General features: G+C 47.1%; 1 protein-coding gene across 4 annotated transcripts in view; it reads right to left on the reverse strand.

The window, feature by feature from the left end:
* The window catches only part of LOC134345467 (cilium assembly protein DZIP1L-like), a 237246-nt gene extending 231471 nt beyond the window's left edge, over positions 1–5775 (reverse strand). For 2 of the 4 annotated variants that reach the window (XR_010017710.1, XM_063046168.1), the window contains exon 1: positions 5670–5775. The gene's annotated coding sequence lies outside the window, so the exon portion shown is untranslated. The remainder of the gene's footprint in view (positions 1–5669) is intronic. The other 2 variants (XM_063046170.1, XM_063046169.1) reach the window with 1 other exon arrangement.
* Between the last annotated feature and the right edge of the window lie 225 nt (positions 5776–6000).

Genomic DNA, 6000 nt, shown 5'->3' on the forward strand with positions numbered 1-6000 from the left:
AATTTGAGGAGGAGAAAGGAGCCCTGAAGTTGAGTCGGTTGATGTCTCGTCGATAAATAGAGATGAAAATATCCAAAGCATGCAGAGAACCAGAGTGGGATGTCCAAGAAGAGGAGGAGGGTTAGACACAGGAGAAGGGGGTCATCAGTGCAGGGTGAGGAATTTTTGCTAAAGGAGCGGGTTCAGAGATGGAGGAGATGGAATCCCTTTGAATATTTGTTTTTATTCATTATCAAAATGTGACTTTCCCTTGCTCGATCAGTGTGTGTGTGCATTTACATAAATTTTCCAATATTTTCAGTCTGGACAATGAGCAAGAGCGTAACCAGGCACAAATGAAGTATCTAACATCATAATCCCCTGAATGAACAGAAGAGCATCCTCCAACTAAGGCCTTGCATGTAACTTCTAAGGGTTAAGGTGTTATAATCGATAAAGTTGACAGAGTTGTCCAGAAATTCAGCTCTACCCTGTACTGCTAAAAGCACCCATGCAGTTGTAGTTCCATTTCTAAAATTCAATTTCATTGAAGTCAGTAAGAGCAAAGTTTGGAAGAATTGTGACCGCTACTACAAGCATGTTTAAAGCCAGAGCCCTGGGATGAATCTCCTCTGCAGGGAATTCTGAGTAAGAAAGAAGCTTGTTCAGCAAGGGCATCAGGAAGCACATTTTCCCTACATTTTGTAGAATCTGGAACTCATTCCCCAGGGATAGATACAAGGGTAACAACATCCATCAAGGCTTTCATTAGTCAAGAGTTTCGAAAGTTACAGAATTACACAGCACTAAAAAAAAGCCATTGGGCCCAACTTGTCCCTGCCAACCAAATTGCTTAACTGAACTAATGGAATTTGCCTGTGTTTTACTTATCCCTCTAAACTTTTGCCATCCATGTACCCATCTAAATCTCTGTTAAATAGTCAAAGTTCAAAGTACATTTTATTATCAAAGTATGTATACTTTATACAGCATTGAGATTTGTCTGCTTATAGGCAACCACGAAACAAAGAAACCCAATAGACCCCATTAGAAACAAAAGACACCAGTGTGCAAAGAGAAATAAAAACAAAAAACAAATTGTGAAAACTATAAAGCAATCAAACAGCATTCGGAACTGAAGTTCATAACACCAGGCATCACTGCAGCCAATTCAGGAGTCCACTAGTTGCAGGCCGCATCCCGAGTCCAGCACAGTTAAAAGCAAACCCTGTGGAGCAATGGGCCAACCTGCCCGTCTCTCCCCTCTGACCCCAATACCCTGACCATTTCAATCAAGCCCAACTCTTAAATCGTTGTGAATGGACCCACCTCTACCTCTCCCTCTGGCAGCTCATTCCATGTACGTACTGTTGCCTCTTAAGTCCCTTTCAAATTTTTACCTTCTCTGTTTGAACCTATGCCCCCTAGTTTTGAACTCTGCGACCCTAAGGAAAAGACTGGCAATTCACTTTATTTATGCCCCTCATGATACAAGTTCACCCCTCCACTTCCAACACTCCAGGAAAAATAGCCCTACCCTATCCATTCACAAACAAGAGAAAATCTGCAGATGCTGGAAATCCAAGCAACACACAAAAGACTGGAGGAACTCAGCAAGCAGCCATAGATGCTGCCTGGCCTGCTGAGTTCCCTCCAGCATTTTGTGTGTGTTGCCTAGCCCATCCATTATAACTTAAGCAACACACATCAAAGTTGCTGGTGAACGCAGCAGGCCAGGCAGCATCTCTAGGAAGAGGTGCAGTCGACGTTTCAGGCCGAGACCCTCCTAACGAAGGATTTGGCATTACCTACATCTTGTACAGCTGTCTACAACACTCTCCAGGGCTCTACTGTAGATAAGAGGGAAATATATGTCGCTTATAAAGTCAGCTGTTGCCAAGGGAAGATATGGGAAAGATGTGACTGTACTGGAGAGGGAACAGAGGAGCAGAGGATATTGCCCCTCAGTACCGATCCCGCAGACGCATAGGTTTGTAAATTGCGTCCAGTTCAATATGCTTGTGAATAGCGTCTTCTAGGGTAGATAGCTAGTGATTTTCTGCCCCCGGTAGTGGTGTCTAACACAAGGGAGCCTGGACATAAGGTGGGGAGCAGCAGGTTCAGAGGGTTTCTGAGGAGGTATTTTTTCCCCCAAAGGGGGGTTGGAGTCTGTTATATGCTGTCTGAAGATGGGGTGGAGAAGCATCAAGCCAAGTACTTGAATCACCAAGAGAGAGTAAACTACAGACCTAACATGGGTGAAGGGGATAGGAGGAATAGATGGGCAGCATGGACATGATGGAATGAAGGACCTGTAACTCTACTGCAAGTCTGAATGCTCGAGTGGCCAATTCCTGGTCTTAACCTTTCCAGGTGAAATTCTCCTCTAAGCTCTCTTCAAATGCTGATTTACAGACAAGGATGGGGAACATCACTGACGGCCTGGCTGTGCGCAATGGCAGTCCCTCAACCTCCAACACGCCTCCAGTTTTATAGCACATTTCAAAGACAATTGACGAGGAGAGCTGCTGGAATTTGAGGGAGCTTCAGTCGCATCCCCACCCAGTGACCCCCAATGGAGAAACTGCCAGAAAGGAGGGGGTGTGAAGGTTTCATTCATTTCTGGCTTCCTACTGTTCACACCACTGCCAAATGTAGATAACAATCCCTGTTCCACCAACTATTCATCCAACATGTTCTCAAATGTCTGAGCATGTCTATAACTTGGCCTTGGAAGCTGCAGGTACTATAAAACTGGACAAAAACAGGGAGTGTAGGTCAGGCAGCATCTATAGAGAGAGGAATAGGCAAAATGAAATGTTAACTCTATTCCTCTCCACACATGCTGCCTGATCTGCAAACTAAAGGAAGGCCTTCACCATATACATCTTTACATGTTAGACAGCAGGAACACCAAATAGAAGTCAGGGGCTAGTTCAGATTTACTTGCAAACTTCTACACAAAGCAGTAAAGGAGTTGCTGCCTCAAGGCCTAGCGATGTAGGTTCAACCCTGAGTCTGGGTGCTGTTTGTGTGGCGTTCATTTCCTCCACATCCCAAGCACATGCAGTTTGCCAGGATAATTGGTCATGTAAATTTCCCTGGTAGGTGGGGGAGTGGCAGAATCTAAAGGGGTGGTGGTGGGGGCGGTGAAGGATGTGAAGAGGACATCCTCTTTTCTCATTGCTACCATCAAGGTGGACGTACAGGAGCCTGAAGACACACACTCAACTTTCCAGGAACAGCTTCGTCCCCTTCACCATCAGATTTCTAAATAGACAATGAACCTATGAACACTACCTCAGTATTCCTTGGTAGCCCACTTCGCCGAGCACCTATGCTCCATCTGCCAGAAAAAGCGGAATGTCCCGAGGCCATCCATTTTAATTCCACTTACTATTCCCATTCCGATATGTCCATCCATGGCCTCCTCCACTGTCAGGATGAGGCCAAATCAGGTTGGAAGAACAATATCTTATATTCCGTTTGGATAGGCTCCAACCTGATGGCATGAACATTGATTTCTGAAACTTCCGGTAATGTCCCCCATCTCCCATCCCCTTTTCCCTCTCTCCTTGCCCGCCCATCACCTCCCTCTGGTGCTCCACCCCCCCCCTGGCTTTTCTCTCTTCCATGGTCTTCTGTCTCTTTCACCAAACAACTTCTCAGCTCCTTACTTCATCCCTCCCCCTCCCAGTTTCACCTATCACCTGATGTTTCTCTCCCCGCCTACCCCCACCTTTTAAATCTACTTCTCAGCTTTTTTCTCCAGTCCTGCTGAAGGGTCTCGGCGCGAAACATCGACTGTACTCTCTTCCATAAATGCTGCCTGGCCTGCTGAGTTCCTCCAGCATTTTGTGTTTGATTGCTCGGATTTCCAGCACCTGCAGATTTTTTCTTGTTGGTGGTCAGTATATTTTTCCTCCTTTTACACAACTTATTTAATTTTCTTTTTTAAACTTCTTATTGTAATTTATTTTATTAGCAATGTAGTGCTGCTGCAAAACAACAAATTTCATGACATATGCTAGTGATTGTGAGTTTGATTCTGAGAATATCATGGAATTAGTGTAAATGGGTAGTTCATGGTCAGAGTAGACTCACTCAACAGGCCAAAGGCGTCTATGGAGCCAATTCCAGATGAATCCTTTCAGATCAGGCAGGATGAGAGAGCAGAGGTCAACGTGTTTCTGAGTATACAGGAAGTAATCAACCAACTATAATGATCTGGCAGGAAACAAGGATAAACTCACATAGCAGTGACTACAGGCTGCAAACAGCAACTATTGTCAAACCTGAGATCAAATTGCATCACTCATCAGCTCATCAAGCAGGGGGACTCACTGATCCATGAACTGATGGGGCAAAATCACCTGGCCTGTGTCTCCACAGTCTGTTCCAGTCATCTCTCTGATACACACAAACAATTTCCTCCATTTTGGAAACTACCACTGAATTCGGACAGCTCTGGGGCGGCCTTTAAAGGGCAGGTACCCATTTATTGCCATTCTGCTTGGATTTACAACAAAGAGCTAGTACTTCTTTTTAAAAAAGCTGACAAACTTGATCAGCCTTTCTGGCACACTCTAGGATAGTTTCAATTTCTGTTGTCATAGCAACAATGGAAACTGACACTTGGATTGGGAGGCAGAATACAAAGGTTGGGAGACAGACCAGAAAATATTCACTAAGATAAAGCATATAGAAAGAAGTAAAACAGCCACAAACCTGTTATTAATCCATGAATACAAGAGGATGTTCAGTCCGATCAGGGCAGGACAAACAGTACAACACCAGATGTTGTTTACACCGATCACTATAGCTACTCAGCATTTCCAATTAATCAGTCACAACTGCCTTACCTACTAACTTCAAATCCTGGCTGCATGTTTTTCATACCACAGCCACTCAATTATATTCACCAGTCACACACGTCCATATGAATCCCAGCCCACAGTTGCGACCATGAAGTCTGTAACTTATCTCACACCAAGAGTTTTGGTGTGGCTTCTGATAAAGGGCTACAGACCACTGGCTTCCCCTCACCCCAGATGCTGCCTGACCTACAGTAAATTTCCAGCTTTTCTTTATCTAGGGAAGAGGAGCGGGTGGGTTGGAAAAGGGTGGGGGGGTAATGGGGAGAGACAAGGGAGAGGAGGGGGGATGGGGATGGGAGGATGGGAGGATGGGAAGGGGAGGGAGGGGGAGGGAGGGGAGAAGGAGGGAGGAGGGGAGGGGAAGGAGAAGGAGAGAAGGAGAAGGAGAGGAGGGGGGAAGAGGAAGGAGGGGAGAAGGGAAGGGGAAGGAGGGGAAGAGGGAAGGGGAAGGAGGGGAGAAGGGAAGAGGAAGGAGGGCAGTAAGAGAATTGGCAGCAAACGCATTATTATGGCGCCTCTGCAACTGGCAGCGGACCCCAGGAGCTCCCTCTTAGCCCGCCGCTGCTGGAGCTCCGGTAGCGGCTGCCCTGTCTCACACTCTCGAACGGGAATCCCTACCCCATTCCGGTCACAGTCCCGACAGCTCTTTTTCATGCTGCGCTCCGATCCCGACCACTCTCATCCTACATTCCCGGGGTCGATCCCGGTCCTGAACCCGACCACTCGTATCCCGTGCTCCCTGGTCTCGATTCCGATCCAGACCGCTGTCACCCTGCGCTCTCCGGTCCTGGTTCCGATCCCGACCGCACTCACCCGATTCCGATTCCGATTCCGATCCCAATCCCGATTCCGATCCCGATCCCAATCCCGATTCCGATCCCGATCACTCTCGCTCACCCAGCGACAGGAAGTGAGCTCAGCAACTGGAGAGCGCAGGCAGCCGGGGCTGAGGGAATGAGAGAGGGAAGGGCAGAAGGCGGGTGCCGGTGGGAAAGAGTGATGGAGGAGAAAACGAGAAGGAGAGAATAATGGAGAACTTGAAGGAAGAGCGCAGGGGAAACGGGAGGAGAGAGGGGGAAGGAGACAGAGATAGGAGGAAATGAGGAGAGAAGAGGGAGGGAAAAGGTGAGGGGTAAGAAGTGAG

This window comes from Mobula hypostoma, chromosome 4 (genome assembly GCF_963921235.1).
Source record: "Mobula hypostoma chromosome 4, sMobHyp1.1, whole genome shotgun sequence".
NCBI classification, from domain to species: Eukaryota; Metazoa; Chordata; class Chondrichthyes; order Myliobatiformes; family Myliobatidae; genus Mobula; species Mobula hypostoma.